Source organism: Podarcis gaigeae (genome assembly GCF_964106915.1).
Source record: "Podarcis gaigeae genome assembly, chromosome: 8".
In the NCBI taxonomy this organism is placed as follows: domain Eukaryota; kingdom Metazoa; phylum Chordata; class Lepidosauria; order Squamata; family Lacertidae; genus Podarcis; species Podarcis gaigeae.
The window spans coordinates 55,745,758-55,768,415 of record NC_139684.1 but is presented as its reverse complement, the minus strand read 5'-3'; the positions used below and the strand labels follow the sequence as shown (position 1 = coordinate 55,768,415).

The following is a 22,658-nucleotide window of genomic DNA, read 5'->3' as shown; positions in this document are numbered from 1 at the left end:
TGAAAGATACCATGACTGATGGTATCCAAAGCCTCTAAGAACCAGTAAGGAAGCCCCATCTCCCCTCCCCAGCCATTCTTTGACCTAAATGACCACCATACAGCCAAGGTTGTTCCTATCCCAAACCCAAGCCTGAGGTCAGGTTGAAATGGACCCAAATCACTACCATCTAGTGCTCCCTGGAGTTGAGAAGGTATATTTATACTAGTCGAGTAATACTGGATTTCTCAGCCAGCTTAGTTACAGGCTGCATTTCCACAGAAGTCTAAACTCAGCCATACAATAATTACAATGCATAATTGAAATCCTAATATGGCTATAGCACTAACGTTCAACAATTAACAATACGTTTAAAACATAAGAAATGAAATTAAGGGTGAATAAAGCTTCCCCAAAGGCCAGTTAAGACCCCAATGTAATCCTCAAGTTAATGGCATTTGTAACTAGCAACCCCCTTCTCACTTGACCTGGACCGCAAAGGCGGGGAACCCATCACAGTTCTTCCTAGCTACCTGTTCCCTTGCAGAGGCCCTGAGGAAAGGATATCTGTGAAAGCAGCCACTTCCCTCCTTACCCCATGGGAAACACACAAGTCTCCCCTCCCCTTATTGGAACCTGCTTTGCAGTAACCATTTGCATGGAGGGGGGGGAATATGTACACAAATAAATAAATTAATGAGTGAGGTGCCTCTCTGGGGCAATGACCCCCCCTGCCCCAACACAACCCACATTGGTGTGAGGAGAGCTCACCTGCCAGAAGGCGTGTGTTGGGCCTGGTTATTTGGGCAATGGCAAGTCTCAGATGGCCCCAGAAATGCCCACCTGTGATTTCCTCCCAAACTTGTGCTTTCATTTTCCTTCTGAAGCAGGAGACAGTTGTGCAATACAGTGAATAATTACAAAGGCCTCTAAATGCTTAACTGGGGTGTTAATTTTCTGCACAGCAACCCTCCATCTCACAAGCTCTTCCCTGCTCAGCACCTGAGGACTTGCAGTGAGTGGGCCACTCTTCCCCATTCCTGCAGGTGAAACTGAAAGGCAGGGAGGGGATTTTGGACATCCAACATGTACATACCCTTCAGCCTTCCTCAGATGAAAATTGGGGCATTTCTCACCCCCTCATAACTGACCCTCCTTGACCTCTCATTTTTGTCCCCCACAGGAGAGCATTTCCTATCTGAAGAAGGGAGAGTGTCATCATCACTTCACCAATGGGACCCAGCACACACACCCTCCACTGTCCTGAGAAAACCTCTGAATCCTGATCTTATTTTGTTTTATTATTTGGTAGATTCACAAAAGGAAAAACACACACCAATAAACAAATTTTAGAAAGGGGCAAGATTAGACCCGGATGCACAAAGCACTTAAAAATAAACAAATCAAGACTCCTTGCACTCTGATCCACTTCCTCTTTCTTCCCACCCAGGGCAGCCCTGCTCTCTGCCTGCACCTCAGAGCTGATGTGCCATAGGATACTGGGCCACGGTGGCAGCGGCAGCCTCTCCGCCTCCTCACTCGCTCTCCAGCACCACTTAAGTGTCCTTGTCAGCCTCCCAAAAGAATGAACTAGGTTGCAAGACATACTACCACTGTAAGTGATGGTGTCCTCTAGGCTAATGGATGTGCCTTTCCTCAACCCCATCACCTAACTGCTAGGTAGGAGAACAATAGTGTGGTGTGTCTGAACTGGAAGCAAGCTGGAGGTTGGAGGCACAGAGCCATGCTTGATCTGTGCTGGATCCAAAGCTGTGATTAATGGAGACACAAGATCTGCTGGGGTGTCAATGCTGGCAGCCACCCCCCATCTTCTTCTCAGGTTGTGTATATCTTTGCATTTATCCTAAAGACACCGCAGTCTCCACTGACTTTCATTCCAAGGAAACCGAACCAGGGTAGGTGTGTGGTACCCCTGAAGGCTCACACAGCTGGAGAGTGGGGTAGAATGTAACAATATCTACCCCAGAATGGGTCCATGGAACCCTTCATCTTTTTTTTTTTAATAGCAGTAGGGGGCAATTTCTTCCTTATTGATTGCTTTTTGTAATCAAGTCTAACAAATGGAACTTCTCTTCAGTGATTTTTCCAGCTAACCTGATAGAAAGCTAACCTTGTTATATTTATTGACAGAACATTGAAATAAATATTATAGGTCTAGAGGGAATGTTTCATCTCATTGATTTTTTTTTTTAAAGAAACAAATGGAGCGCCTTCCTCTTGGCATTTTATGCTAAGAATCATCTGAAAAACTGCTCGGCTTGATCAAATGCAAGACCCCAAACATCTCCTGCCAACTCCCCAAGGTGTGGGGTGCCTTTTCATTCATCTGGCAGTGACCAACCAATCCACCCCCAACTTCAGTAGTTTCTAGGATTCTTTCCTTTTATCTTTCCAGGACACTGAAAGGAGAGGGGTCTTGGCTTGTTTGACCGTGGGGGGGGGCAGGGAAGAATGGGAGCTGAAGCCTTTGCTGGCTACATGTGAGAGGTTTCCACCTTCCAGGTGGAGGAGCAGGAGAGCATTTTGCCAATCCTGGCTCCACAATATCCTCTGAGCCTTTCCTGCTAGGGAGGGCAAATGAGGAGAGTAGAGTTTTGAGGAATGGCATGGAAAGATCTTGGGAAGAATGCAGGCCGAGAGCCTCATCTAGGTAAATGGCCAGTAGGTGGGAGATGCACAAGCTCAGTTCCCTGATTCAGCAACACCAACACAAGGCATCTCTGCTTCCCTCTCGTCAGAAACTCATTGTCTCAGAGCACAGAGAAGACCCGGGTGATTTTCCCAGCCTGGATGTCCACCTTGCTTTCGCACAGCAAGGACGAGTTGGAGCTGCTTCTCCTCCTCCTCCTTGGTTGAGGGTGACTTTCCCCTGCTTGCTGTCTCTGGCTGCAGCCTGGCCTAATTGGCAGGGCATCACCCGGCTAATCAGCCCTTGACGAGAGGGTGCCTGGTGCTTGAACGCTGTGCTGCTGCAGTGCCCTGAAGATGGGAACTTGCTGGATAGAGGGGCTGACAAGCTACAACAAAAACAGAGGGGGGAGGGGAGAGAGGAGGAGGAGGAGGAGAGAAATCCATTTTTAAAGATAACCTGGAGGCAAATATAATATTTATACTTGCAGCTCCCTCATAAACCCCCAAACATGTCTAATGAGGTACAATTGCAAAATGGCTGAGTCCTGTGCGGTGGCCTCCTAGGCAGTCAACACGGATCTTGAATTTTCAACTATCCAAGTGCTGCAGGCTAAACTCCTCGGATGCGCCTGGGAAGCATGGCAGGCGGCCCTCCCTCCCAGTGGGATTCAGTCACAGAAATGCCAGTCCAGGGGAAATGAGGAGGAGGTTGACACAAAGAATTGCTTGGGCAATTAGTGGGCTCATGGCCTCCTTGCTCCTCGGTGTATCATGTGGGTCATAAGAACATGAGAAGAAGAGCACAGCTGCTGGGTCAAGCCAACGGCCCATCTAGTCCAGCACGTTGTCCTCACAGGGGCCAACCAGATGCCTGTGGGAAACCCTCAAGGAGGGCCATAGCAGAAGAGCAAGTGTCTTTTCCTGTGGTTTCCAGCAACTGATCTTCAGAATCATGACTGCCTCTAACAGCGGTGGCAGAGCATAGCCATCGTGGCTAGCAGCCATGGATAGCTTCATCCTCCTCCACGAATCTTTCCAGTCCTCCTTTAAAGCCACCCAGGTTTCAAAGGACAGTGGAAAGTTGCCTGCAACCTGCTGACAGAGCTGTGTGTGAGATGCACAATTCCCCACTGAAATCTGATCCTCACCAGGGGAGTGTCCTGTGTAGGACCACAGGGGTGGAGACGTGGAATGAAAGTGCCAATCAAGTTCCAGGGACGGTTCTCAGGGCCTTGATGAGAGAGCCTTTATTGTTGTCAGTCGCTAGAAATCTTCACCTCTATTTGGAATGCAAAGATCAAAATAGAAAGTGGCTGTGGACCCCCCCCTCCCCCAGCTGCAATCTGGGGATATAGCCAGTATATGACATTCCAAAGGTGTAATGCCATTTACACCCACTATTCATTTCATAAAACAAGATGGCAGTCTGCAAAGGAAATTGAACAATATTAAATAATTAAAAGTTGAATCCCCCTCCCCATGCACATGGAAATGCTAATATGGAGCCTTTTTTAGAGGAGGAAGGGAGGGGGCATTCAGATGAGCCAGGGCTGACCTCTCCAGATATCAGATCCAGCAGGCAGAGTCCTTTTGCTAGTCTGAAACGGATTCTCCTCCCCACTCCCCAGCCCACCAGGGGTGGAAATGCGCAAGTCCCAGGACCACCTTTGCCTCCAGCCCCCGCAGGTGGTACGGGTGGGAGAGGCGTCGGTGCTGCCCCACCGGCTCACTGCAGCAAATATTAATAAAGCTGTGCTATGAATAATTAACTGTCATTTAAATATTCATATGTTGTTGGGGCAAGGCCCTTTTACCAGGCATTTGAGGATATATTAGTGAAACATGATGTATTTCACCAAGGTTGATGTTATCCTAAAAGAGCTCCCCTCCTGTACGGAGCAGTGAGAAGGGAGAGGGAATGGCCAGTTGACAGGTTGCAAATATATAACTCTAATATCCCCCTGCAATTTCATAAACGGCTGCTGCATATGAGCAAACCTAGAACAATATTGGAAGCATTAATTTCATTCGGCTAACGCTTATTTATATTTCATACATTGAAGCCTTCCTTAAAAGGAGCCCCTTTGGAAGGCGGGGGGTGGGGGTGGGGGAGGGTGGCTGGGCAGCCCAAGGGCCTGTGCTCCTCCTCCCCACCTTGAAGACAATGGATGCTGCAGGGCTTTGCACCCACAGAATCACAGAACTGTAGAGTTGGATGGGACCCCACAGGTCATGTAACGCTCCATATCAGAGAGTTAGCAGCATTCTGCAAGGGATCCTCTACAACCACCAGCAAATTGCAGGCCACTTCTATAGTCCACATGCGGGCTCTGGGATTTCCACAGGTGATTTTGTTTTAATTTAATTTTTTTAGATGCTGTTTCCCCACAGGAAACCATGTCCCGAGGGGCTCCCCATAAACACCCGGTAATTATAAGAACACAGCAGCCTCGCATTTGGCACAGCTCAGGAATTCTAAGGACACCCCCCCATTTTTATTTTTTAAAATCAGGGGTTTTGAAAAGTTCATCCCTCCATCGCAATTCAAAATGGAATCCAGCTGTATGGAAAGACAGGCAAAAACCTGCTCCTTGATCTCAGGAACCACCATGCAAAATCTGGTTACGATAGCATGTGAGGTGTGCAAAGGTCAGAAAAGCTTTCCAAAATGTAGATGCAATGTATTTTTTTTTCTTATTATTATTTTTAAGCAATCAACTTTATTTAATCAATAAAAAACCAGCAATTCCAGGAGTTGAATATCAAAGTATTTTTTACATCGTATGTTCAGGAAAAGGGTCCATCAAGATAAACCAAATTTCCTTCATTGGTGCAGGTTGAGAATTTGTACCTAAAGTGTAAGAAATGAAGTCCCACCGTATAACGAAAAAAAATCAAAAAAATTCCAGGTCTCCTAGTTCATTGAAGACCTTTAAATGGTGGGTCATGTTCTACAAAATTGCCAGTGTCCACACAAACACCACATTTCTCAACATTCCCCTTCACTTCAGAATTTTCTTTAGAGTTTTGTCAGAACACTCTCAGCATATGGAGAGTTTAGTAGTATTTTGTATGTTGCAAATGTCATGGAATGTCTGTTTTCATCTTGTTTTAAAACTGCATTATGGCTTATTTGTTGGTGCATATTTTTGTAAACCACTTTGTGAAGTCTTCTGTTCGAAAAGCAGCCTATTAAAAAAGCAAAAGCAAAAAGATGTATAAATTATATTCAAACAGGTGATAACCATTGTTAGACATACTCATTGTAGACTCATTGAAATGAATGTGCCCACATCTTAAAGGCGACAGTCTTCCTGATAGCAAACAGGTGTAGTTGTGGCAGCAGATTACTTTGGAATAAATGTTCCTGGAGAGCAAGGAGAACATTTCTGAGTTCAGGTGTTGTGCGCATTTGCAATGCTTCGCTACTCTCCCTCCTAAAATACTAATGATTTAAGGAATTTCAAAATTCAGCACACATAGTGAAATCTGCCCTAAGCAAATTGCAGGATCCGGGTCCCAAGCAAGTCGGACCGTTCTGTTGTCCCAGCCAATTAAGAATAATTGGCAGACAAGTGCCGAGTGCGGATTTCGTGCATGGATGCAGCTGGGATAAGCACTTTCCCTGTTAAACAGCCAGTGGGTCCTCCCTCTCACCTGACTGCATCAGAATTATGGAAATCAAAATCTGAAGGAGAGCCACATCAGGTAAATGCAAACTCTAAAGATGTGCTGATGAGGGGGGAAACCAAACACCCTTGGTAGCTCTCATGGGGGCTGGGCTTGGTCAGGACAGGAGGGCTCACTCAGTTGCCTGCATCCCCTTGCCAGAAAGCCCGTCCGTCTGTCCACTCACCCACCCTTCCTGCTAGTGGAAAGGAACTGGGCTGAGCCTCACCAGGAGCAGAACGCTGGGCTGTGACTGATCCCCACATTTCCCCTCTTCTGCAGGCAGCCTCAGATCCAAACTTGGTACTTTAAAACATGCAAAACTCACCAATGAGCCAGCTGCCGTCTATGTACAAGCACCAGCGGGATGTGAAATTGCTGCATCACTGTGGACTCTAAATGACAATAAACCTTCCACCTCTTATAAATTAAGCAGGCTTTCAAAAAAAAATGATATTTGCCGCTGCAACTTTTTATGGCTGTTTGGTAACTTTAATCATTTTGCAAAATGCAATTCCTGGCCATAAATCCTCAGCCAAGTACAGATTTAAGGAGATCTAGAGGACTGCAGTGGGCTGAGAGGTAGGTTTTAATCTGACAAGGCCAAAAAGTCGATTAGATTTATACCAATGCAGCAGCTATGCTGTAATTGCAATAGGGCAGGCTGAACCAAAATTTGGGACATCAGGAAGGGAAATTGCAAGCTGGAGAAGGGGGCAGGGGAGCATTACTTAACCTGATCTAGGCAATTTATGGGGAGCAGCCTCCATCAAAAGACCCAGGACTCACTTGAAACACAGGGTCTTTCCTGCTTAGGAGACTGGTAGCCAGCAACAAGGGTGGTCCAACCCATTTTGCCGCCCGAGGCGAAATGGGAAGGTGACCCCCTGCTGCTTCCCCCTGCCCTCCACCCCCACATTGAAGCCTTCCTTATCAGGGCCACACAGTGATCATGAGATCTCAAGAAGCCTTTTCTTCTCCTTTCTTCTCCAGTGGTGGCAGCAGGGGCAGGCGGGTTGCCTACAGGGGCACTGTCCCATGGGATTCTGCCACCCGAGGCAGCTGCCTCAGTCTGCCTCATAGGCAGGCCGGCCCTGGCCAGCAAAACTGCAGTCTGAACTTTTGTGCATGAGGATCAATCTCAAGCCATTCCCACCCACTGCCCAAGGCTGGATGAACCATTGGTCACCTTCTGCTTAAGCCCCCTGGTGGAGAGCCTGCAGTTTCCCAGCTCAGCCACAAAGGGGGGACATTGGGCCAGTCAGTCTCTCTTAGGGCCCCTCCAGACAACCTGTTAATTGATCCATCATCCTGATTTGCTGGCAGCAGACTGACAAAGAGGTGAGGTTATAGCTATTTGCCTTGATAGGTTTGTGGGAGCAGGGGGAGCCTTTGTTCTGCATCCATCCCCAGCTTGCTTGCAAGGAACTTAAACATCATGCCATTAATCACCAGTTCATCCCACACAACTGAATGCCTTTCCCCATTGCTTTCCAAACAGCAGAAAGCCTGATTCTTTTTCATAGAGTCATAGTTGGAAGGAACCCCAAGGATCAAATAGCCCAACCCTTGCAATGCAGGAATCACAGCTCAAGAATCTCTGGCAGATGGCCACCCAAGCTCTGCTTCAAAACCTCCAATGAAGGAAAGTCCACCATCTTCTGAGGTTTTCTGTTCCGCTGTCAAACAGCTCTTATTTTCAATGTGGATTTGTTGTGCTGGTGCAATTGGATCACTCCCACAAAATAATTACACCCAGAGGGGGCAGGAGACGCTTAGCCCTGTTTTAGTACCACTGGGTTGTCATTGTGAAAATAGGGGTGAGGAAGGGAAAGTCGTGTGTGTGTGTGTTTGTATACGTGTGCACATGTGACGTTGAAACCCTTGGAGGAATGTAATGTCAGGCCATTTATGGAGAAAAGAGAGAAAGTCGCAATAAGGCATTTTAAAGGCAGCTGGGTGGCTCGTGAGGCCAAACTGAGAGCCAGCATGGTGCAATGTCAGGCCAGGACCTGGGAGAGACCAGGGTTCAAATCCACACTTGGCCAGTATGCTCACTGGGTGACCTTGGGCCTGTCATAGGGTCATTGTGGGGATTAAATGAGTAGGGGGAGAACCATTGAGGACCTTGGAGAAAAAAAGGTGGGGTAGAAATGCAATAATTAAAACAACCAACTGGATAGCTCAGGTGGTTAGAGCATGGTGCTCTAACTAATCAAACCAAGGCTGCAGGTTTGATTCTCTTATGGGACAGCTTCAAATTCCTGCAATGCAGGGGGTTGGACTAGATGATCCTCAGTACTTTCTATTTCCACATGTGTTTGTGTGTGTGTTTTATTTTAAAAAGTCCTCATGAAAATTCACCAGCATTTTAGTTTGAACTTCTCCTAAGATTCACAATTTTGTATGCCATTGTGCCTAGCATACACATGTCTTACAAAGTGATTTCCCCTTATACAATGTATTTTTGGAAGTTATTTTCATGCATCTGTGCCTTTTTAACACACGTTTTATCCTACTACATACCTTTCTATAAACATTCCCTGGCTGGAGAAACTACATTTGCAAAATTCAGAGAAGAGAGAATTTCAAAGAACAGCTGTGTTGCTGTCCACATATTTACTGAGAAGGTGGGAATTAGGTGTCGGAACTCTACTCCACCGGTCGAGTCTTTGGAATCTCCTCCAACGGTGATTAACGACCTAAGCATTTAATGAGGCTTCAGGCACTTTCCCATTTCGCACAGTATCCAAACAGCAGCAGAAGAGCGAGAAATATGAGCTACATCGCTACGTTTTATTTCTAACTACGCAGGACAGAAAAGAATATGCATCTGCTCTCTGTAAAAGACAGAGAACCAACTGGAACAAAGAAAGAGGAAACCAGTAACATCAACATCCATCTCCCGTGAGACTTCCAAAAGTCTGGAATGTAAACAGAATCTTGTGACTCCAAGCACTGCACAGTGGCATAACACAAACCTAACATTAGGGCAGTTCACGCAAAGTGGATCAAATTTCTCTCCCCTCCCCATCTTTTGTCCTGCCACCTCCAGACATAGTTCTCCAAAATATTTCTCTGCCTCTGTTAGTCCTACAGGACCTTCCCCTGAGTGAGTATGCCCAGGGATGGCAGTGATGGGGTTCCCTAGGATTCTGTGCCCAGGTTTGGGGCACTTCACAAATACATTGGGGGGATCAATGTTGCCCCATGGCAGAAGCCCCGTGGGATGCAGAATGGCATTAAGCCCCGGGGGAGCCATTTCCTCGCAACTGCAGCTACCCTGCCTTTCTGCCTTTCCCATTCTTCACCTTGGCCGCATTTGCATTCCAAAAGAGTTTGGCCCTGTGAGGGCCTGTCTTCAGGGTGAGTGATGCAAGCATCGGTTTTCTTCCTCCTCCCCACAGAATATAAATATAAGATAATTAACACAGAGAATGCTTAAGTGTCTAATCAATAGGAATACAAGGCATTTCCATATGTCAGGGCCTGCTGGAAAGAGGCAGCCACAGGCAGTCCCTGGGAAAGGAGATTGCACTGCCAGGCCATTTGGAAGGGATCGAAGGCTGCCATCTCAGTCACCGCCCCTTCCTCCCGCCCCCGAAAATAGACACAGAGCTTTTGCAAAGCCGAGAATTCAGGCTCTGTTTAATCACCCCTCCCCCAGTCAGCAGGGGCTGCCCTCTGGAAATTGCCACCCAGGGGTCTCAGTCCCTAACTGACTGGCTTTTTGGAGGGGAGTGCTGGAGGCAGGCAGAGGCACCCACTCTGTGTCCCGCCCCCAGCAGCATCACCAAAGGCAGGAGGAGCGGCACCCCAAGAACTGACCACGGCATAAGAAGATAAGAGGAACAGAAGAAGACCCCACCTGGTCTAGCATCTTGTTCTCACAGATGTCTGTGGAAAACCCACAATCAGGACCTGAGCACAAGAGCACTCTCCTTTCCCATGGTTTCCAGCATCTGGTGTTCAAAAGCATTGCTGCTACCGACTGTAGGGGCAATGAATAGCCATCTTGGCTAGTAGCCATCGATAGCCCTCTCCTCCTCCATGAATTTGTCTAATCGTCACGTAAAACTGTCTAGATTGGTGGCCATCGCTGCCTCCTGTGGGAGTGAGTTCCATAGTTTAACTCTGTGCTGTGTGACAAATCCTTCTTTTTGTCTGTCCTGAATCTTCCAGCACTCAGCTTCATTGGATGCCCATGACTGCTAGTATTATGAGAGGAGGGGAGAGACACGGCTTCCCCGAGCTGGTGTTCCCCATCAAGGACGCCAAAGCCCTCCCCCCAGCTGAAAAGCACTCCTTCTTCAAGCAGGAGTCGAAGAAGTCGGGGGATTCTCCATCTGCATCTTTTCTTTCCTTTGAAATCCAGCAAGTCCTCTTGGAGTGACACCAGCTGTTGTGGCAATTCCACAAGGCATCTGCTCATGATCTGACAGGTTCTCTGCTCAAGTGGTTTATTATGTAAATGTTGCTCACCAAAAAAATCAATGCTGTGGGGTTTTTTTTGTTTCGTTTTGCTAAGTGGCCAATATTTATTTGGCTCAAGTGTTGTTTAATTTGATGCATTTATTAGGGGACAGTCAAATGCCCGAGCTGGTCCTTAAGCTGCTTCGTACTGCTCCCTCCATGCCTTGAAGCCTCCTGCGCTTTTGTCCCCGTGCATAACTCAAGGACGGGAGTAATTGATATGAAACTTTTAGAAATTAATTTTGCTGCATCTACCCCTAAGAGGGAGTGAGAGACTGTGGGATCATTTATAACATCACAGTTATTGGCCCTGACAAAACAATACCTTAAAAACGCAGCAAAGTAAATTATGGCGCACGCAAATGGCTTGGGCAAGCCATGGCCCTGAATTGGACGATGGCCAGGCAAGCGAAAACAAAGTAAATATGCTTTTGATATTAATAACACAGACAATATTGATCCACCAGCCAGTGTCACTTGTCTGCTCCGCGAGGAGATTGCTTCAGGCATTTTGCCCCCCACCCTCGGGGAGCCTCCCTCCTTGCAGGCCATTTAATTCCGCCAGTCTCTAATTGTATCAGACAAACCCAAGTCAAAGGAAGGGACCCCTGCTTGCCAAGGTGGGCTGTTAGTCAGAAAGTTGTCAGAAACAAAGATAACTCAATTCCTGGGTCTCGGACGCCGTTGTCTTTCTAAATGTTTATCAGATCAACATCTCCTTTGGCTCGGAGCCTGCTGTGACTGGGGGGATGTGAACTCCAATTACAGTGCCATAATTTTTAAAAGGGCCGGAGCAAATGCTTTTTGTATAATAAAGTAATAACTCCAAGAGTCCTGATCTTCCTCACTGAAGGTGGGCAATGGAAGGAAACAGAAGGGGGGTATCTTGGGTTTGGTCAGTCAACCAGCAACAAATCCACCCAACAGTTAACTTTTCCAGTCCACGTTTTACCAGCTTCCCCACAGGAATATCATGATGGGGGAGTTTGTCAAAAACCTTACTGAAATCAAGATACACAGCTTTATCCTGATCCACCAAGCTTGTAACTCTATCCCCAAAAAAGAAAAGAAAAATGAGATTCGCCTGGCATGACATGTTTTTGAGAAACCCGTACTGGGTCTTAGTAATCACAACATCCTTTTCTAAGTGCTCACAGACTGGCTGTTCTATAACCTTTCCTGGTAGTGATATAGCAGACACCCACAGTAAGGCCACTGTTGTTTCCCTATCCTCCAATTTGTACATATATATTCAATCTGCCTTCCATTCTTCAGGTCATGGATCTCTTCACAAGTGTACACATCATTTACACATAATGCTCCCCCTACTCATTTTCTATTTAGTCTATTCCTTTTGAACAGGTTATAACCCTTAATTTCTATATCCCAGTCATGAGTCTCATCCCACCAGGTTTCAGTAAAACTTATTAGGTCGTGTTTGCCATCCTATATTAAGAGCTCAAATTTGTCTTGCTTGTCCTCCATACTCTGTGTATTAGTATAGAGACAACTGAAACCATAGGTTGTTCCCTCTGTCCTCCTTGTAGTTTCCTGTTCTTTAACAACTTTCTGGAGCACCATATCAGTTTCCTGTACATCAGTGAAGCTATTGTCCCGAGTACCAGGTATTCATCTGTTATCTGTAATATTGTCTCCCTCACCCTCAGGATTTTGCTTAAAGCTCTTCTGATCAGGTTCACAAGACTCTTAGCAAACACATTTTTACCAACTACAGTGAGGTGCGACCCATCGCTTGCCAGAAATCCTTCCTCGAGGAATACGGTAGCACCATAGATTTGTAGGATGGCATTAGGATATTACCTTTCTGTGGTTTCATTGTTCAACTCAGGAGCAAACCATTTCCTTGCTGAATTTTACATGATCCTTGACACAATTCTGTCGTTGTATTTCCTAGAAATGGCCCTGAAGCAAACCTCCCTAGTTTGAAATGGAACTTCAGGTCTCCTTGTCTTTATGCCAATACAGGTATCTTTTATGTATAAATAGGTGCCTTTGCTTCATTTCTCTATAGTTTGTTCTTAGGGAAAAAAGTATTTCCCTCAGCTGCATTCTCCATGCACAACTGCCTGGCTTTGCCTACTGAAGCACACTTTAAACAATGCTCAAATACATTTTTTCAGGCTTATTTTCAACTTTCACTATTGTGAAGAAGATGGTGCAGGCATTTCAGTAAAAGCTCTTGTGATCTCCTCCATTGCAGTTTTTTTCAAAGAATACTTTCCTTCCAGAGTTCAGTAGCGCACCAACTTTTCTGCTATGAAAAGACATTTGAAGGACTGGATGCACTTTGGTTTTGATGTAGTTCCATTTCTTAAAAATAAAGTTTGCAGAAGGCTGGCTTTCAATTATCCAAGTGATTAAAAGACAAAGGACAATCCAATCCAACCCTTTCCTCCATTTTAATTTGGTGGTCTGCTCTGGGTCTGAATGTACACTTTAGCAACCCCTGGGGTAGGTGATAAAAGACCACAGACTCAAGACTGTAATTGAAATGAATCAATCAGTTTATTGATACACAGTGCTTCATTCAGAGATTAATTTACCCTCTCCCCACAATCAACAATGGGCCTCTTTACTTGCACTTGTTCAAACTTTTGGATTAAAAAGAACAAAGAGTTAACTTGCTTTGGGCATTAAATATTTACATATAAATGTTACGAAGGTGTGTGTAAATTATAAATAATGTAAGGCGGGACTTTGTGGTTAGAGCTAAGAGACCCAAATTGTATCATCATAATACATTATTCACAAATGATGCATCTCTTCTCCTCCATTAGCGTGACTAGAAAAAGCCCTTGAGTGCTTAACTTGGATTTGGAGGTGGGTAATAAATGCGAGATAAACAAATAGCAGTGGGGGAGGAAGCTGTAGTTAAACAAGCGCAAATTGGTGCGACTCCGACTAATTTTGCCAAACCACACCTTGCCCAGGAAACGCACAGCGAGGGCTCTGCAGGCAAGAGACATGGCAATAAATCCAAATTACCTGAATTAATTTAACCCAGAAGAAGCACCCATCAAAAGTGTCGGTCTCACATTGAGAGGTGGTTAGATTAAAATCACATCAGGACATCTCTGGATGTCCATGCGGTGTTAGCGACAGAGTGGATGCCTTTGGGATTTCAGGTGATGCCTCTTCACAGCCACTCAGTAGTGATGATTATTGCTCAGGTACTTAAGATGGTTTTGTGTGTGTGTGTGCATCTGGGCCTTGAACAGATTATTCTTTGGGGCCAGCAGTCCTGAGACCAGCTGTTGATTTCCACAACTCTTTCTTGGACTGGAAGTGCAGGCATAGAATAAATATATTTTTCTACAGGATTTAAATTGTGTGCTCAAAGGAGGAGGGGTGCCTGTGGCAGGAGAAAGAAGGGGCTGATGTGCATTTAGGGAGAGGAACAGCACCAACAACTTAAATGTATCTTACGCACCTAGTTGTTGGGCATGTGAGTGGGGCAGAGATATTGTGTTTGTTGCTTGTGCGGTGGGTGGGTGGGTGAGGGATACGGCTTGCAAATCTTACTGCCATGGTTCATTTGCCTGTGGTATGGGTCCAACTGCTGTTCTGGCTGGAGTGCACTAAAGGAGACCTCCAAGAGTCAAGGGGAGCTGTGGAAATGCCACTGGAGGCAGCAGCTAAGAGTTCGCCCAGTTCCAACATTAAAAGTCACAAGGCTAAGTATGTAGCTGTTTTGACTGGAGTGGCTGTGTGGGCATGAACCATAGCAGGAGAAGGACTTGAATATCCAGCAGGACTAGCAAAGAACATGGGACAGACAAGAACAAGGTGATACGTTCTTGCAATATCCCTCCCACAAAGCATGTTTGAAGAGCCCTGGTAGCTACACTGGGTTTAGAAATTTAATTGTAAACCACTTTGAGATCTTTTATGAAAGGTAAATAAATATTTTCTATATATGAATAGATACATGATTTCCTTAAGAAGCCCACTTTGTACCTGGGAAATTGTTAACAGCTCTCTCCTAGCTGCAAATATATCCCCTTTGGCGGCAAGGTGCTGGTTTTGCAAGTTCAGGCATGGCTAGGTGAATCATTTCCAGCAAGGTTCTCTGTTAGGGTTTGGCACTGAAGCCATCTTGGTTGCCCTGAGGGATGATCAGAGAAGAGATGGGGAGTGTGATCCTGTTGGTTCTCATGGACCTGCCAATGGCTTTTGAAACCATTGACTGTGGCATGCTGCTGGATTGACTCCATGGGCTGGAAGTTCAGGAGGTCACACAGTGCCCTCTTTGCTACTGGCAGGATAGATTTCAGAAGGTAGCACTGATAGCTCCTGCTTGGCTCCACAGCAATTGTGCTGTGGAGCCTCATAAGGTTTTTTTTCTTGTCCCCTCAGTGTTCTTTAATGGTGTTAGAGATTTGGGGTAAACCCTAGAAATTAAGAAATGCCAGGGTTTTGATTAACTGGGGAATGGATTAAGACATAAACTGCAGGGCTGTGCCAGACTGGGAATTCCTGGGCTGGGTTATGCAAACCAGCCTGGCCAAGCTAAGGGAACAATAGAGAGCCATGAAGGGCCCATTGAAGGTAGTTGCCAATGCAAGAGAACTGGCCTGAGGTGTGAACAGGGACAAGGGTTTGAAAGGTTGCCAGGGTAACTGCTCTGGGGAAGAGCAAGGTGCTTCTGGGAAGAAGAAAGAGGAAGAAGGGGGAGATCCATCTTGGTGAGGTAGAAGGAAGCCTGCAGTGCTTTGGGCCATGCTGTAAGATCTGGACCCCCTCCATGCAAATGGAAGGTGCAAACAGGCAAATAAACCCTATTCCTTAAAGCACAACAGCCTCCACTGTGTCTTCTGTGTCTTCTAAAGGTACACAGACCCCGTGTGGATGCCTGAGATCCCATGCACTTTTACCATGGCCACTGGTGGAGGAACGGGGGGAGCAGGGGAGTGCAGTGCCCCCAGCACCATCGAGGAGGGGGGTACCATTGTGGCTTTTCCCCCCGGACACGTGCCGTGCACCTCCCCTACTGCGTTGGGCACCACACCCCCAGGGCACACACCACGCCCCCAGGACGCGCACCAGCCAAACCCCCGCTTGCTCTCTGCCCCTGGTGCTGGAGCACGCAGCTTCGCCACTGGCCATGGCTTGGCAGAGAGAGGGACAGGCGCTGGGCTTTTGTAACAATACCTTTATGACACTGCCAGGGGAAGCCATTAGAGGGTTTAAAGTGAGGTTTGTTTATTTATTGAGTTTCAATCCCTCCTTTTCCTCCACAGGGTTTAAGGTGGCATATATGTTTCTCCCACTCCTAATTAAATCCCCACAATGAGCCTGTGAGGTATGTTAGGCTGAGAGGCAGTAACTGGCCCCCAAGGTCACTCAGTGAGCTTATGGTTGAGTGGGGATTTGAACCCTGGTCTCCCAGTTCTTAGTTGCCTGTTCAATAATCACCAGCTCAATTGGTAAACGCCAAGAGGTGTGGTCATACACTCAAGCAGGAGCTTAGCTCTGGTCCCACTGGGGAGCACCAGGGTGGTGTGGGGCAGGGCAGGATAGTCACATACCTTTCAATGTATATAAAAGAGGGCAAAGTTTTGTGTTGGCTTCTTTCCCCTCAGAATATGGAAGAGGGGGTGAAAGAGGAGGAAGCCACTGGGGAAAAGGGATTAAAATCGCCAAGCAGGTTCCTCTGCCATATCACACTTTGCCAGGGGACACAGAGTGGTTTCAGAACAAATCAGGATATCATTTAACTCAATGATTACAAATCTATGAACAGCAGCAGCAGCAGGAGGAGGAGGAGGAAGATGGTGTCAGGAATTCCCTCTCTCAACCATCCAGTGAGAGATAAGCATCAGCGTTTGATTAACTGGCGCTTGAGGGGTGATTTATCAGCTTTCAAGCAATTTACAGGTGTGCAAAATGGCTGCGTTTGATGAGGCTCACCTGGTCCCTGGAGTGGTTCTGCCAGGTGTGTCTCCCTCTGCCTTGAGCCAGGCAGATTCCTGCTCAGACTGGATTGAGTTCTCCATTCATTCCCCTTCTCTCCTGCCCCACCAGCAAAATAAATTAGCTAATGAAACACCTTTCCCCCTTTTAGTTTGTACTTCTATCCCACCCACCCCATCCCCGTTGTGGCCATCATGGAACAGCAGCTGTGCTGACATGAACACAATCTTAGACCCATTTCACTTTTTGTGTTTATTTAGATGACTTATATGCTGACACCCCCGCTTTCAAGGCAGTTTCATATAAATAGCAGAAGCTTCCAAATAATTTACAGAGCACAGGGCTGGCCCATCCTTCAAGAGAGCTTTGGTGTGGCTTAGCTGACAGACCCATTGTTGCTGATGCCCCACCACCATTATGCCTCCCACTGCTACTGGACCCCCACCCTCTTCTTCACCCCTCCACCTTGCTCTTCTGCGCTACCACCTCTGTGGTGGTAGACTCTTCTTCACTGAAGGTTTTTAAACAGAGTTTGGATGGCCATCTGTTGGGGATTGTTTAGCTGTGATTCCTCCATTGCAGGGGGTGGAGTAGATGACCCTTTTAGCCCCACCCGAATTTTAGGGGTCTCTGCTTCTTAGTCATTCTCAGCCTGGTTAACATAAGTGTTGATCTGGTAGATAAAATCCACATGACTTTCTGGGAAGTGGCTGCCATTCTTTCCTTCCATTTATTTATTTCCTGTTCTTTTAATGCACTTGGTGGATTTGTAAGTTTCAGCAACATGACATGCTGTTGCCCCTAACACTACATGGAAAAATGCAGAGAGTTCTGCCCCATAGCCCAGAAACTTAGACTGGCCTATACCCCAGCAGAAATTCCAAGTGCCTACAAAAGTAAGTGAAATAAGTTTTGGGAGAAATCAGTTTTAAGAAATGAGCCATTCATCCAATGAGATATGGCAATGAGAAAGCAGGGTGGGGGGGAAGAGTTCAGATCAAGAACTGCACAGCTGCAGATCATCAGCATAAAGATGGCATTGAAAATGAAATGAATGAATAATGGGGCAAAACTGAGGGGATAGGAAGAGCAATCCTTTTTCAGAAACTCCTACAGAAAATGGGAAAGTTGAAGAAATGGGACCATTGAAAGAGACTTCAGGGTAATGAGAAAGTTATAATGGAAACCATGATGAAACCTTATGCAGAAAACCACGATAATGAAGAGAAGAAAGTCAAAGGGAGTGGACAGCTGTGTCAAAGGCCAAAGAAACATCCAGAAGGATGGAAAACAAACCCTTCAGTTTTGCTGCAAGAAGCTAATTGGAAGGGCGAGTTGGAGCATGTCTCAGACGAACGGAAAGAGAGCAAAACCTCTACAACTCAGGTTCAAGAAGGGAATTGGTAGAAACGAAAGGAAAATAAAGAGACAGAAAATATTCTAGAGACCTCTGGAAATGATATGTAAAAATGGAGGATCAAAGCAGTTTTTTTTTTTAAAAAAGCGGGCAGACTTCACAGTGCAAAAGAACCAGGAGACAAAGTAAATAAAGAATAAAGAAGGGAATATTTATTGGGTAATGAATACCAAAGGAGGAGGAGGAGGAACTAGATTGAGAAGACAAACAGTAACATAAGAAGAGAAGGAGAGAGGACAGACCTTCTAGGGTCATCCTAGAACAACAAGGGAAGAAACTTCTGTCCCAGGCCCAGCTGCAAACAGGGAACTTGGCACAGATTCAGAAGGAGGCAGCCTGAGCTGTGGCACAGGAGCTTTGGGGTCTTGTCTCCCAGAGCCCCTTAAGTATGATCTTCAATAGTCAGAGTCCCCTGAAGAGCTGGAAATCTGCTGAGGAGCCCCTTCCCTGTTCCCCTAGGACCTCCTGATCTCCACCAGGTTGGGAGCTGTCCAAGGTACTGCCACTCCAGGCATAAAAAGAGCCCTGCTGCCTCAGGCTACAGGGATCCATCTAGTCTAGCATCCTGTTCTCGCAGTGACTGACCAGATGCCTATGGGAAGGCTGCAAGCAGGGCTCAAGCACAAGAGCACTTTCCCCACTTGCGATTCCCAGCAACTGGGACAGTGGAGATAGAACATAGCCATTCTGGCTAGTAGCCATTGATAGCCTCCATCAACTAGTCTAATCCTCTTTTAAAGCTATCTAAGTTGGTGGCCATCACAACTTATTGTAAGAACAAATTCCAAAGTTTAACAAAGCACTGTGTGAAAAAGTGCTTTATTTTATCTGTCCTGAATCTTACAAAATGCAGCTCCACTGGATGAGTGTTATGAAAGACGGAGAAAAAATACTTCTCTTTCTACTTTATCCCTGCTATGCATCATTTTATTCACCTCCATCATATCTCCTTTTCCTTACCTTTTCTCTAAACCAGAAAGCCCCGAATATTGCTTTCTCTGGCCCAGGTGTGGGGAACTTTTGGTCTTGCAGATGCTTCTGAGCTCCAACTCGCAACAACCCCGGCCAATGCGGTCAATGGCCAGGGATGATGGGAGCCATCGTTCAGCAACATCTGGAGGACCAGAGGTTCCGCACACATGGTCCAGCCCCTTGATCATTTGGATTCCCCTTTTATGAACTCTTTTTGAGGTGAGGCAACTAGAACTGCCAGCAGTATTTCAAATGTGATTGCACCATCAGTTTATATAATGGCATTATGATACTGGTCATTTTATTCCAGTTCCTTTCCCAAGTATCCCTACTGCCGTGATTCCCTCTAAGTCAGGGGTCAGCAAACTTTTTCAGCAGGGGGCCAGTCCACTGTCCCTCAGACCTTGTAGGGGGCTGGACTATATTTTGAAGGGGGGAAAAATGAATGAATTCCTATGCCCCACAAATAATCCAGAGATGCATTTTAAATAAAAGGACACATTCTACTCATGTAAAAATATGCTGATTCCTGGACCATCCGTGGGCCGGATTTAGAAGGCTAATGGGCTGGATCCGGCCCCTGGACCTTAGTTTGCCTGCCCAGGCTCTAAGTACTCTGATTTAGACTAGGAGTGGTAGGTACTTGAGAAAGAGGGCTCTGAAGGAGAGGGAGCAGGAATGAGACAACAGAGGAGAGACTTGTTGACTACCATCCCACCTTATGGAATCCTACAATTGTGGAGTTGGAAGGGGCCCAAAACCCCCTGCAATGCAGTAACCACAGCTAAAGCATCACTGGCACGTGGCCTTCCAACCTGTGCTTAAAAACTTCCAGTGAAGGAGACTCCACAACCTTCCAATGTACAGTGGTACCTCGGGTTACATATGCTTCAGGTTACAGACTCCGTTAACCCAGAAATATTACCTCGGGTTAAGAACTTTGCTTCAGGATGAGAACAGAAATCGTGCTCCGGCAGCGCAGCAGCAGCAGGAGGCCCCATTAGCTAAAGTGGTGCTTCAGGTTAAGAACAGTTTCAGGTTAAGAACAGACCTCCAGAACGAATTAAGTTCTTAACCCAAGGTACCACTGTAGTTCATTCCCCTTAATACTTATTCCTCGTAGGTACCGCTGCAAATACGAAGGGTAAGTAAATCCCATCTTTCCCAATCAAGAGATATATCTGTCATCAATCTATGTCAATTCACTTTAATCATTTGAGAAATGTTTCTAGGAACCAAAATGCCTAAACATTTTATAACCTCTGGGCACCAACAAAATTGGCCACTTTCCAGTCCTGAGGCACAAAGGCTGATCTTAAGGGAAAGTTGCATATTTTTGTAAGAAGATCAGCAATTTCACATTTGAGTTCTTTCCAAATTATCAAGTGGACCTAGTGATTTGTCAGTTTTTCTTTTGTCAATAAGACCTGGAACTTCCTCTCTCATCACCATGATTTGTCTCTGTTCCTCAGACTCTTCCTGCGAAAATGAGTTCAACCACAAGGATCTGTGTGCTATGTCTCCCAGTATAAAGGCTTATGCATAGAATTCACTCAGCTTCTCTGCAGTCTCCTTAGCTTTTCTTAGACTTCCTTGTTCAAAGTGACACCCATCTCCCTGGCCAGCCAGTCTCCTGCTACAAATTAAGATAAAGAAAACTTTGTTGATAGTCTTTGTTTTTAGCAATGTGCTCCTTAAATTCTTTTTTAGCATCCCTTATTGCCTGCTTGCATTTCTTTTGCCAAAGTTTGCCACTTTGGCATCCATTTTAGACTTCTTTCTGTATCTTCACAACAGCCATGTGAGGTAGGAACATTGACGAGTTTAAAATATTGAACTGCTTTGGGATGGTTTTGCTGACATTGATCCATATGGGCAAACTGGATTGTATTTGTCTTTTGCCTTAAAGATCAGGAGCGACAGGAGCTATCCAAACATGGAGAGAGAGCAAGGAGGGACTCAGTGGCCTAGCTTTGAGGGTGTCTTTTAGAGTGTCTCATCACCTCACAATGACTGATGCTCATTCTCACTTTTTAAAATTTAAAAAGATATGATCATGTTGCCCCAATGTTACTTTTGTTTTCTTTTTGCCTATAACTTTTTTGTTTCTGTTTTTGCACGGTTTAATGTTGGCATTGGGGTAGAGCAGGGCTCTAGTGCCTTTAACGACTGTGTGAAGGGCAGAAATCCAACAGGGCAAGCATTTTCTAGTATGTAAACACCATTAAGGGGAAAACGTCATCTGTTGACATTCTGTCCGTCAGACATCTTATTCCTTGTGTGTGGCCCCTGATTTACGAAGAAAGGGCATAAATTTGCTTATGACGACGTAGATGCAAATTTATACCTTCTTTTGCCAGTGCAGCAGAAGGCCCAATCTATATCCTGTGAACTGGGCCTAGAAAATTATCCTTGGTGGCATCCTTGCCTTATTGGTGCTTTCCCCCTGGTCCTCCCTTCGCCAGGAACCTCCTCATTCACAGCTTCTCCCTTATAGTCATAGCAAAACAGGTGAGAAGAAATAGCAATAAAATGTAAGGTAGAAGAGAAAGGAAGGGGGAAATTGGAGAAAACATATCCCAGAAGAACAGGGAAGAGGCATTGAAGAGATGAGGAATTATTGTGAAGAAAGGAAATAAAATTGCTTAGCTGGAAAAAAATAAGAAGGCACAAACCCTGTGATGCAAGTCATTGGGTGCTGGTAATTGTAGCTCTGTGTGGCTTTAAAGGTGGACTAAATCTGAATTCTCCTCAGCCCAGGCGCCAGCCTAGGGGATGTGGGTGACCCCCTTCCTTTGTTCAACCTGCATAACTTTAGGGTAAAAGAGTAGCCATGTTAGGGAATCTCCCCGCCCCCCACCCCTCCTCAGACTGGAATTGACATGCAGCAAGGTTCGTGCTTAGTCTAAACCCCCATCTCGGCCTCTGAAAGGACACATTATACAAATCTTCCCGCGGTCTTGAAATCCCCTAAAACGTGATTGTGTCAGACATTCTTCTGTGCCAAGGCATCCTTTCCTCCCTCCCTTATTCAGAATTCCAGTATCAGAGAGTATAACCTTGGAAAAGTATTCACTGGGGAGCACACACAGAGTCAATAATTCATGCAGCTTCTGCTGGGCGGCGGCGGGGGGGGGCAGGGGGCATTTGGCTGGCCTCCGATATGATATACAGAATAATGCATTAATGACTGCCCCTCCACTACGTTGTAGAGAGATTTTTACACCTTCCTTCTGCCCCCCCATTAAAAACCCCAGAGTTATTTAAAAGGCAGCTCTGACCACGTGTGCAGAAATATGCATGGGATTGTTTTGAATTGTTTCCTTGTTGGTGTGGGAGAGAGCAGCCTCCTCCCTCCCTAAGCTGGTCCGGAACTGGAGGGGAGTCAGACCCACAAGCCTCTAATTCTCTTAATATTAATCCAACAATTGATATGCTTTGGGCCCATTGGAGTTTTGATGGACAGAAATAAATAAAGTGTTGCCGCCTAACTAAGCTCAGTAGGTATGATGTTTTCCTGATGTCATATATCTGCCTTAAAGACGACCACTTCTTCATTAAA

The 22,658-nt window shown here is 46.0% G+C and overlaps 1 long non-coding RNA gene across 1 annotated transcript; it reads left to right on the top strand.

Annotated features, from left to right (window-relative positions):
* The first annotated feature begins 8,829 nt into the window (after positions 1 to 8,829).
* Positions 8,830 to 11,604, top strand: LOC310851320. Its single transcript, XR_014567707.1, has 2 exons — positions 8,830 to 9,412; positions 10,483 to 11,604. It is a non-coding gene; the product is annotated as an uncharacterized lncRNA (long non-coding RNA).
* Positions 11,605 to 22,658: the final 11,054 nt, after the last annotated feature.